Below are 12,118 nucleotides of genomic sequence, written 5' to 3'. Positions count from 1 at the left end.
CGTGTCTCAGGCATCAGGTACGACACTTGTAATCACTTAATGAAATAATTGTGATGTAGCTTTTTGACATTTTTTTTACTGGTTCCCATCACCACCACTGTGAAAAGTTTAGTCAGTCTAAAACAGCAATTTCCCATCAGACCACAAATCATTTTTTGAGAAGTTTTTAAAAAACAGTGATATTCCCAATTTAAAAGAATCTTGACCAAACATGCTAATGTGGAAATGTATAACATCTATTTCCATGGATGGTGCTATCTTCTCAGAATGCTGTAAAACAGAGAGAGCGACCTTGATTGTTAAATTCAATCAGTGCAGAGTTAAATCATTCAAACATGAAGAATCAGAGGTCAGGTGAAGTGTATTGTTGTTACGTTGACTGTGATACAGACACCCAGTAGGCCTGTGACTTATATTTCGTCTTTATTTTATGTAACAGAAAAAGGCCACCCATCTAAATGGATGTTAAGCAGTCCATGTAGTAAATGACACTATAAAAAACATACTGTAAACATACTGCATGTTGGAAATTGTGCAAAGCAGAAAAAACCTTATATTGCTAAAAAAAATTTAATTGTTTAAAAAAAGTCAATATTGCTAATAAAGAATTTATCAGACCCATATAATATTTGTGTACTTTGTAGTTCTACAGTTACTGTAGCTCGTCTGGTTCTCTGGCCCCTTTTTACCCTGTTCCTCAGTGGTCAGGACCTCCACTGGATCATCATAGAGCAGGTGTTATTTGGGTGGTGGATAATTCTTAGCACGGCAGTGACACTGATTGGTGGTGTGTTCATGTGTGTTGTGCTGGTAAAAGTGGATCAGACACAGCAGTGCTGCTGAAGTTTCTAAACACTCTGTCCACTTATCGTCCACTCCTACCTTGTTGGCCCACCTTGTATGTGTAAAGTCAGAGATTGAGGTCACAGACACCACCATGTCAGTGTTACTTCAGTGCTGAGAATGATCCACCGCTCAAATAATACCTGCTCTATGGTTGTCCTGTGGGGGTCCTGACCACTGAAGAACAGGGTAAAAGGTGACTAATAAATTATGCAGAATAACACACAAATACATATGATTTTTTTTTTTTCAAATTCACTTTGAACCATTTCTGTTGGTCCATTTATGATGAAATTAGTGGAAATAAGTCAAGTTTCCAAATAAAGCAAAAGGTAAAAAGATGACAAAAACATACATGCAGAGTTTTTGCATGACTGACACTATGGAGTTTCTCAGTTTCCATTCACTGTTAGCCACATTTGCATGTTTTCTCCTTACCTAGGTAATAATTACAACACAGGTTAGGACAGCAGAACAAGTATGAAGCTGGAAAAAATCTTCAAATGTAATAATTTGTCTCTACAAATAAAGATCAGAATCCAGGCTGTAGTCTTCTCTTTGTTTCTTAATGAATGTGACAACTGGACAATAAAAAACCAGGACAGGAAAAACATTAATGTCTGTGAATGATGCAATATGTCTGGAGTGCCCAAACTTTAGCACATGACTATATCTAAATGATGTTCCTTTGTCCATTTTATCCTATAGTGTTATAAAATACACAAACAGATTTCTTTGAGAGTACCGCGCGCGTGTGTGTGTGTGAGACTGCACATGTGCTGAGCGTAATCTTAATCTTGATTGTATGGAGGGATTGAGGGAGAGCCATCTGTTCCTGTACGATTCTTCTTCTCTTATTATAGTGACAACAAAGAATGAAAGAAAATCGTCAATGGAATATACAGGTTATTTGATTAAAATGTGTGCATCATTTCCACGTGAGAAAATATAGCAGGGCTGTTTTTTTAAATGCTGTTAACCCATTTTTTAGTTTGACTATTTGACTCATTGACTTATAATAACGTAAATTATAATATAAATTATAAATTATAATATAGAGGTTGCCCTGCGACCCTGACGAAAAAGCAGCTTAGAAAATGGATGGATGGATGGAATATAGAGGTTGCATAGGCTGTTCAGTTTGCTATATGAATGTGTGAAAATACTACACAGAATTAACCTACATCTAAAAGCTGTGTAAAACCTCATTAAAACACAGCCTCACACACCAGTCCAGGATGGTTTTAAGAATCACTGACTTTTGATAGGAAACAGCCATTTGACTGACGGGCCAATTACAGACCATTTAGTGCAACACATCCAAAACAAAAAGACCGAGAGTATTCATGAAGTTAATCTTGATGCAGTCTTGGTCTTAAACAAGTAAAGCATGAAGTTAATGTGTTTACTTGCTACTTACAGCAAGACAGTACAGACCCCCTGAAGGGCCGTGGTTAAAAAAAAGGCAATGCATTCTCTTGCAAATGTTTTGCATTCCCTTGCAATAAATTTGCCTTCTGTTGTAAATGTTTTGCAATACCTCAAAAACAATTTTGATTCCCTTGCAAATGCAATGGATTTTGCAAGAGAACACAAAATGTGTGCGGGGGAATGTGAAAGTTTTGCCAGTGAATGCAGAAATTTTGTGAGAGAATGCAAAAATATATCAAGGGAATTCAATCACGTTGCTTGTATTTCATTTATTTTTTTACAGTGCCACGTTAAAAGGCTCTAAACCCATTTCCAGACGTTTTGGCAATAAAGGAGACTCACAGATTTGTAGAAAGAGCCTGTTTTCTGGACACGTGTGTCCAAAAGCTTCTTATCTTTCGCACTGCCAGCCAATGGAGCTGTATTATGGTATTATCCTACACTATGTATTGGTAGCTATCAGTTAGGGGTCAGTGGACACTGCACACAGCCCTGCAGCGAGCAAACCATCAGTGTGCCATTGTAATCTGCAATGTAATGCCACTGTTTAACAACAGAGGGCAGTAATGGACTCCGAGAGAAATGGCAAGTCCTGTGGTCCTTCTCAAAGTTTATACCCTGGTAACATCAACAACAGCAAAATGCATTTGAGACAGACTTATGCATAGACCACATGCTGCATTTTGGCCTTATTCTTTTTATTAAAATGTGCTAATTTGCTTATCTACAGTAGCGTAATTCAGATTACAGGTGTAGAGCAGCTCAGTAACGCAGCTCAATAAATGAATAAATGCATTAAATGCATTTTTATCTAAATATCTTCCACTTTGCCATGTTGGTCAGACAAATGTAAACAAAACCACCCTTTCTGAATTTGCCGGAATCTAATGGAATTTTGGGTAAGAGGTTGCTGCTGAGTCCGTATTGCGAAGGCTACAGTAAGGAGTATAAAGGGTGGTCATAAGTTAAGTGATACTTTATTAATCCCACAAACGGGGAAATTCCATCTCGTCATTTAACCCATCCATGAAGTGAAACACCACATACACACTAGTGAACAGACACACACACACACACACTAGGGGGCAGTGAGCACACTTGCCCGGAGCAGTGGGCAGCCCTATCCATGGCGACATGCTTTAACTCCACTTCAACCCGCTTGGGGGATTGAACCCAGGCTGTGCTCACTGTGAGGCAACAGTGCTACCCACTGCGCCACTGCGCCACCCAGAGCACATTTGATTGCATAAAATGTGAGCATGCCATTTGGGACTGGGCTATAGATCTGAGATGTATCTAGAGTGGCCCTGCCCCAACAGAAATTTGAAGCAAGTAGTTGATTGGTTATTGTGTTGTCAATCCTGGATAGGGTTGGATATTGTCTGTCACTGCTGTTTAAGCTGTACTCGTTTTTAAACCAAAGCATAATTTAATAGATGATCTGTTGGGGTGGGCAACAACCCAATGGCAGGAGAGGGGAGCGAGCCTAGGTGGTGACACTGAGCTTCTCCCACAATGGGCGTAGTTAGGCAGCAAAATGACAAATCTGTCTTGACCTATAACATTAACATTATTCTATCAAAACATATTTCAAAGGTGAGCATGCAGTAGGCAGAGTTTGATAATATTATGATAATATACGCCACAGTCAAATTTATTAGAAATTTCCACTTTGTTCTTTCACTCACTGACCAATTTCTGAGCTTCACCTACCTTACAGGTCCACTGTTTAGTACTACTGATCTATATATAGTACTCAAGGCCCCAAATAAATCTTGGGTTTAGTACTATATTCATTTAGTCTTCCCTTGGCCTCATAGTAGAAAAGACTCTTACATAGTTGGTGTAGTGCTGTAGACTGGGGTTTAATCCCCTGCCTGGGCAAGCACTCTACACTATACCAATAAAAGCCATTGGGCAAGACTCCTAACACTACCTTCACCTACCTGTGTAAAAATGATCAAAGAGCCTCTGCTAAATACTGTAATTGTAAATGTAGTTCTTGAGGCTGGCTGAGTGCAAGGCTCCTTACCGACAGTGAGTAACAGTGGAAACTTTTTCTATGAGAATTGAATGTTCAAATAGAGTCTTTTGTTCTCTTGTGTGCTCCTCCACTAGGAGGAGTGTAGAGGCAGCTTAGCCAAACTGCTTATTTAGTACTGAAGTGGATTATATATTATTCAGCAGTTTTCACACAGCGAACTGAACGTACAAGTCAGAGAGGTAATGACGAGTAGGAATGAACAGTATGAGTCTACGAGTCGGATGGGCCAAGTCTCTTTTAAACGAGGAGGATGTTCTGATCATAAATAGGCAGATTTGATTTTTAGGTCTTGTTTGTTCTGGGGAAGCAGCTATGTCAGGTTTGTCTATTCATGGCCTGTACATGGGTGGAGTGTGTGCTGCTGAAGTGTCAGCGAGAGAAACCTGGAGCCAAACAGTCCAGAGAGATCCATAGAAAGAGAGATTAAAGGAAAGGAACAGTTTGTATTATTATTATTAGTAGTAGTAATAGTAGTGGTATTGTTCATTAAGTACATCTGTTTCTCTGCATAGTTTGTTAGCACCTTTTTCTTCAAGGACCAACAAAGAGCAGGTATTATTTGGGTGGTAGATCATTCTCAGCACTGCAGTGATATGGACATGATGGTGGTGTGTTAGTGTGTGTTGCACTGGTAAGAGGGGATCAGACTCAACAGACTCAGTGTCTGATCCACTCATACCAGCACAACACACACTAGCACACCACCATCATGTCAGCATCACTGCAGTGCTGAGAATGATCCACCACCCAAATTGTACCTGCTATGTGGTGGTCCAGTGGGGGTCCTGGCCATTGAAGTACAGGGTAAAAGGTGGGTAACAAGTTATGCATAGACACAGATGGACTACATTGTAAACTGTAGAACTACAAAGTGCACCTATATGGTAATTGAAGCAGAGCATAGAATCAAGGAGGGGTATGCAATGAATGGCTGGTCAGTGTGTACAATATACATCTGATTGTATGCAAACGTTTGGATGCCTCTGGAGAATTACAATAATTATGGTAAACGCAGTACATAGATAAAAATTTGTATTAAAAAATGTCATATTCAAGTGTGTTCCCTGTAGTGGATGTGTTAACGTATTTTCTCTTAGAAAATCAGGACAGAACATATGAGTCCTCTTGCCTTTTGGTACCTAAACCCCTTCCTTTCCCTTTATCACCAAGGCCATTGTGCTTTTCATCTTTGGTGAATAAGGAATACAGCCCTCTACATTAATAGTAGGTGAGAAGGAGCAAAATAGAAACACTATATGTTAATAACCGTGAAATAAAGTAGCAAATTCTTTAAACTGTCACCCATTAAACTTCAAACCATAAGTTGAACAACTACTAGTAAACGATGAAGGAAATCAAAATAGTGCTGATAAAACTAGTGCTAACTCAGCAGAGCGCATCTTTTTATCACTCCAGCACCTACTAGACTTTACTCATTCCAGTTTGAGTCTTTATCCTCTAAACTTGCAGATGCTGAACTTGTATTAAGGTGTATGAAACTGCTTTAGTCTGGTCGCTAAGCTAACAACATGCTACCAGTTTAATAGAACAAAGATTAGGCTAACACTTCAGCGTGCACAGCTAGTGTTGAAGTTCAGTGTAAGGTCGTGGGCAACCCTTTTAAATTTGTCTGCGTCTGTCCCTCACCCATGAAAACAGCCGGGGTCCCCACAGCCGGACGCTGATTCACACATCTCTGCTGGTGTTGGGTTTCTCTCGGACGTCAGAGTGTCATCCACTCCTCTAACCTTCCACACACTCTGGTTTCTAACTACAGCCATGAAGACGCTCCTCTCATGAAGACCAAGTGATAGTTCACTGCACAGCCTAATTTATGTAGCTAGAAAACAGTAGCAGCAAGTACTTTTGTCCAATTTTTACATTGCCATACCGTGTCAGAAATCCCATCAGCAAGTCTATTTGAGAAACTACACATGGGTTGAGGCCAAGGTGTGATCATTTAGTCATTGCTAAATGCTAAAAGCTAATTGGTAAGGTATGAGCTTCCGTTACTGGTTAGCTACATTAGCCTTGTAGCTTCATTATAAAACTACAGAAGCAAACTTCAGATAACAAACATGTCTTGGCTTTGCTTCTTGGTTCCCAAATGCCTCCTCTTCCCTTCATCACACGGGACATGGCGCATTTTATCTTTGGCGAATGGGGAACACAGCCTTCTATGGATCACATCAGAAATAATTTCCCGTTTTGATGTTAATAACAATAGCAGATAGTAAAAATTAGACCGTCATCTATCAAATGTTAAACCATGAGTTGAACAGCTATTGGCAAGTAATGAACAGTGTTAAGGAAATTAAAGTAAAGCTGATTAAGCTGCACTAACATAGAAGTCTAACAACTTTTTTCTTTAAGTCTCTGTGTCGGAGGGCATGTGCATACCATGAGCCTTTGCGTGTTGCCGTCTGTTCAGCCATACCTCCAGAGTGTCCAGTAGCAGGATGCCACGATATTTATGCAAAAGACTCCTAAAGGTCATGAGCACATTCACCCAGAGCTCCATGTCTACAGTTCGCTTCTTCAGATGGAAGTTTCCCTGCAGATGATTACTTTTTAACTCATATTTGAGTGGAACTGTTGCTTCTATCTCAGTACGCCTTTCAGGCTTGCTGGAAATAGAAGAACCCTTTTTGGTGCCATATAGAACCCTCTTTGAAAAAGGTTCCATATAGAACCATCTACAGCACATTCTCTGTAGAATCTGTAGAACCCTTTCACAATGCAACGAACCCTTTAATCATGCAAAAGGTTCTTTGAGTCTTCATGGTTCTATATAGAACCATTTTCTTTACTAAAGAACCCTCTGAGAAACCATCATTTGTAAGTGTGTGGTAATATACTCCCCACCACTGGCTTGGAAACACAGTGCAGAACCAGGATTAAAACATTGCCTATTCAAGTTCATTTCTCTCTCCCTTTTTTAATGTTTAAGGGTCTGTAAACATGTAATATCTCTCTCTGTCTCCCTCTCAATCTCTCTCTCTCTCTCTCTCTCTCTCTCTCTCTGTCTCCCTCTCTCTCTCTCTCTCTCTCTCTCTCCCTTTCTCTCTTTCTCTTTCTGCTTCTTTTTTTCAGGAAAGGGAACCGTTAATACATCTTAAACACTAAAATAACAGAAACAGCTTAAATACTGAGTGACAGATGGCACTGTACATCATAACGTGACTGTGCTTCATGAAAGAAGAGAAGAGACCAGAAACGAAGAAAGGGAAAGAAGAAGTGACAAGAGAGCAGATGAAAGTAGGAAAACACATACAGACAAAAGAAGCAGTGATTCAGGAAGCACTGCATGGCTAGATGAAAGAATGACTTCCAATAAATATCAGCAAACTCAGTCAAGAAGCTGTAGCCTAAAAGAGGTTGACTTGTACATTACAATAATCCAAAACATGCCTCAAAACCACCATGAACCACTTCAAGAAATGCAAGCTGAAGCTTTCGGAACGGCTCTCGCTCTGCCCTGACTTGAACATGATTGAAAATCTGTGGGTAGATCATGAAGCCCCCTCTACCCACTTTCTTTTATTTACATTTTTACTAGGATCTGGCAGGAAAAGAATGCTATTGGTATTTTCTGTAAGGATACTTTTGAAATCACCTTTTCTGCCATTTTATTCAGTTCTCCAAAGACCCGATCAGCTACTTACGTTCCTCTCCCTCACATAAAGTGACTGCAGTCCAAGCCAAAACTCCCAGCAAGTAGGTTATTTAAGCTTGTTTCAATTTGGTAACAAGAAATGAAGGTTTATTACACCGTTGTCTGTAGCATAGCTAGATGCTGCCTTCTACTTGCATTAGCCGACTTTGCAGGATATTATAAGTGATTCATTTTGTTTATGAGAGCGCAATAGTTGGCGTTCCACATTAACTGTAGGGAAAAAAAGATACATTAGCTTAATGTTATGTTAGCTCTCACCCTTAACAGCAAGGCTCACAGTGTTTCCCCACAACTGTACTGTATAGGCATGGTGCACAGTAAGGCACATGAGAAATGTCTCCAAAGTCTCTGCAAATATTGCATTTCTGCAAATTGCGTATTTCCAAAAGATGTTAATAGCTTTTTTTTTCTAGTGACCCGAAAGGAGGTCCTGTTCAGCCTGCCAATGATCAAACTGAAGACACACCCTCCTCCTCCAGACTGACTAAAAGTATGCAGATGAGTGTGTGGTCAAAAGCAAGTGTCCACAGCCTTTAAATGGGAAAGCAGATATGTAGAGGTCCATCCTGTGTGTTTGATTCTGTAGTTCTGGGTCATGCTGGGTCAACAACACATGTTTCAGTGCATGTGTGTGTGTGTGCTGCTCATGTCCACTTGGGTCACTCAAAGGTTCAGAGGGAGCCCTTTCCTTCCTGAGGGCTGCAGTGTGTGTGTGTGTGTGTGTGTGTGTGTGTGTGTGTATGAGCTCTTCTTCTGGGTGTGGGAACACAACTCCTCCCTGAGCTCTGAGCTTCCTTTAGTCAAGGACTAGCATGCACACACACACACACACACACACACACACACATATATACACCCACACCCACACACACACACCAGAGGACCAGTTGCACTGACCCATCAAACACCATAACATACCATTAAACCAATAAAATGGCAGCATACAACATCCCGTCAGTTGAAGTGCTTCCAAAGCAGTCAGTCAAAGCTAATGAAGCCAATGAAATAATACTGTAGCAATGCCAATAAAGTCAATAAAATAAGGGGAAACTAATTAAAATGGTGTCAAGAAAATAACAGCAAAATAAATTCTCCTGAAGCCAGTGGAAATAACAGAGTATCAGTGAAAATAAAGCCAATGAAATAAAAGCAAACCAATGCCAATGAACTCAATGAAATAGGAGCAAAGAAATGCCAAGGAGACCAATGAAATGACAGTGCCCAGTGCCAATAAGGGTAATGAAATAGAAACAGACCAAACCCCAATGAACTAACAGTGGACTAATGTCAATAAACTCAATGAAATAACAGCATACAAATGCCAAAGAAGCCAACAAAATCACAGCGTACCAGTGCCAAAGATGTCAATGAACTAATGAGCATACCAGTTCCAAGTGAAATGAAGTCAATGAAATAAGATCATATCAATTCCAAGTCAATTAATGTCAATTAATTAAAAGTACTCAGTAAAGCTGTCCAATCATAGCATTTGTTTCCTGACAGCCAGGAATAGCACAATGTTTAATTGCTTCCCACGTCTTCCACTCCAACAACTCTGATACAAACTGTCTAGAGTAACGACACTCATTATGAGTTATGGAGAGATAAAATGCTGTGTGCTGAATTAACAGTGGAAATGTAAATGCGTTCCCGTGTGTTGAGACATGGCAAACTTCAGCTTAGTTTCCATATATTAACTGTATGGACTGTGTAGTGAATGGTACTTTGAAAACTGTAACATTGCTCTTCAACAAACTCAAAGAAAATGCGTTTTTCCATTATATGGGCCCATGAATGTATGTTTCACTGGGTTCCCATATTTGGATTAAGATGTAGAATAAAACTTCTGTGTTTTAGATTCAGACAAAATGCATCCAGCCTCTGAAGAAACACACATCTTGGGATTTTCAAGAGGCTCGATTTTACTGTAGTGTGCATGGCCATGCTTACCAATCCTGAGGGAGTTATAACTGACACTCCAGCATCTCTCTCTCTCTCTCTCTCTCTCTCTCTAGTAGCTGTGTATTGTCATTGGAAACGCTTTTCCTCTCCTCCCTGCTGATCGTTGGGAGGGACGGGGTGGATGATGTAAAGCCTGTTCAGTAATGCCCTGTGATCACATTAAACATGCTCCTGCTGTGTCTAACAGAAAGCTGTTCACACACACACACACACACACACACACACACACACACACACACACACACACACACACACACACACACACACACACAGGAGTGACTCCTTCGCTCTCTTCTCATCTCTTTCCCTCTATCTGTTTACTCCTTTTTTATATCTAAAATCTGTGTGAAACACCAAAGCACTAAAATCTCAGTTTGCAGTCTTGTATGCAAAAGCTGTGGGGCCCAAGTCAAATGACATGTTTTGTTGATTTTTTATGTCACCATAAGTTCACAACCTCTACAGAGCACATATTTGCACATTTCAATACAAAATCACTGTGTACACGCTGAATGTAACACACTGGAGAAAAATAAAGCATAAAATGTGGCCTGTGCAAAAACCTTTTTTCAAAATGTTAAAATGTGCGCAAAAACATTGCAGGAAATGTCTTGTTTAAGTGTGTTCTTAGCCATGTGTTACTTTATTTTCACATAGAAGATCAACAAAACACGATTTAACCAGGGGTCTTAAACATGTGCAACACAATGAGGAGAGCTGTGGCTTCAGTGGGATTTGAACTCACAAGCTCCTTGTGTAAATGTACTCTCTCTGAGCATGAGGAGCTATTTGACACTGAGAAAAAGTACCTTTTCATTCTTTTTTGGGACTTTTTGGAGATTTAGGTCCTTTCAGAGCTCTTGTGGTGCAACTGTCTAACTGCCTAAGTATCAGAAGATCATGATCTTAAATCCCAGTAAAGCCACAGCACTCTGGTTAGGAGCTCGAGAGAAGGAAGCACTATTATTCCCCCTTCACCAGCTTAAAGACACCATGTGAAAGGGGTGTACTAACCATCCTACACTGCAGGCGTGATTTAGAAGGTGGAAGAGGTAATAATGTAAGCAAATTTACGCTGAATTACCTAAAAAATGCTGTAAAATCAGTTACATAATGATTCAAAGTTGGCCTGACTTATTTTTATTTTTTTACAGTGAGGGCAAAATGGCACTTATCTGTTTTATTTTACGTTAATGTGACTCAGATCTGACGTTTTCAGAGTTGCGTAGGGACACAAATCTTATTTTTCCAAGTCATATCTGAACCAATTTCATGAGTGGTTCTTGATCAGAAACATATCTGATTTGCATGCATTACTGTCATCATCCAGTGTTGGCAGCATGCCAGCAGCAGCTAATTTGAAGTTTCCAGTAAATGCTGCACAAGCAGTAACACATTTACCCTTTTTACCTTCTCACTAATCACGAACAGCTGATAACTGAGAGTCACTTGGGTTACTTACGAGCAACAATACAAACAGAAAAAAAAAATCACAGAAAATCACAGAAATCACAGAAAAATCTGATCTAAGCAAAACAAAAAGAAATAAAGGAACTGAGCAAAAAGACTTGCCATGTGTACATAAAGTAGTTTCACTAATTTAACCATTAACCATTTATTTAAGCATTAAAAAGAATGCAACTGATCTGAGACACACAGTGGAGTTCTTCTAACGACTCGGCTGAGATGAAAGGAAAATGGCTGTGAAGGAGTCACTTCCCATGGCATCATCGCTCTGAGCTCTACCACTTCCCTTTTCCTCTCCAAAGCCACTGTAATTATTCTGATCACCTATCCTCGGAGACCCTCGGAAACCCTTCGAAATCTGCACCGCCGCTGCCAGACCATCTTATGAACAAGCTGGCACATCTAATGCTTTCTGCAAAAACCGAGTCGAGTCACTTTGAGACTCCATCACAGAGCAACAGAGGCCTGCATATTATCGCATTTTGCACCATCAAACTGAAGCAACACTTCAGTGAGGAAACAAATTTACTCGATTTTCCTTTTTACCCCAAATGTAGTCCATCAGCCAAGATATGTTTGGTGTCTGATGTTTTCTTCCTCAGTTTTATACTGAAGTAATCTCAAATAGACGTGCTCATGTGGTTACCAGCACTATGGCATACTGATTAAAGGAGGTGCTTCAACTGCAATGATTT

Source organism: Pygocentrus nattereri, chromosome 1 (genome assembly GCF_015220715.1).
Source record: "Pygocentrus nattereri isolate fPygNat1 chromosome 1, fPygNat1.pri, whole genome shotgun sequence".
In the NCBI taxonomy this organism is placed as follows: Eukaryota; Metazoa; Chordata; class Actinopteri; order Characiformes; family Serrasalmidae; genus Pygocentrus; species Pygocentrus nattereri.
The sequence above is the reverse complement of the archived record's forward strand: the minus strand, read 5'-3'. Positions refer to the sequence as shown.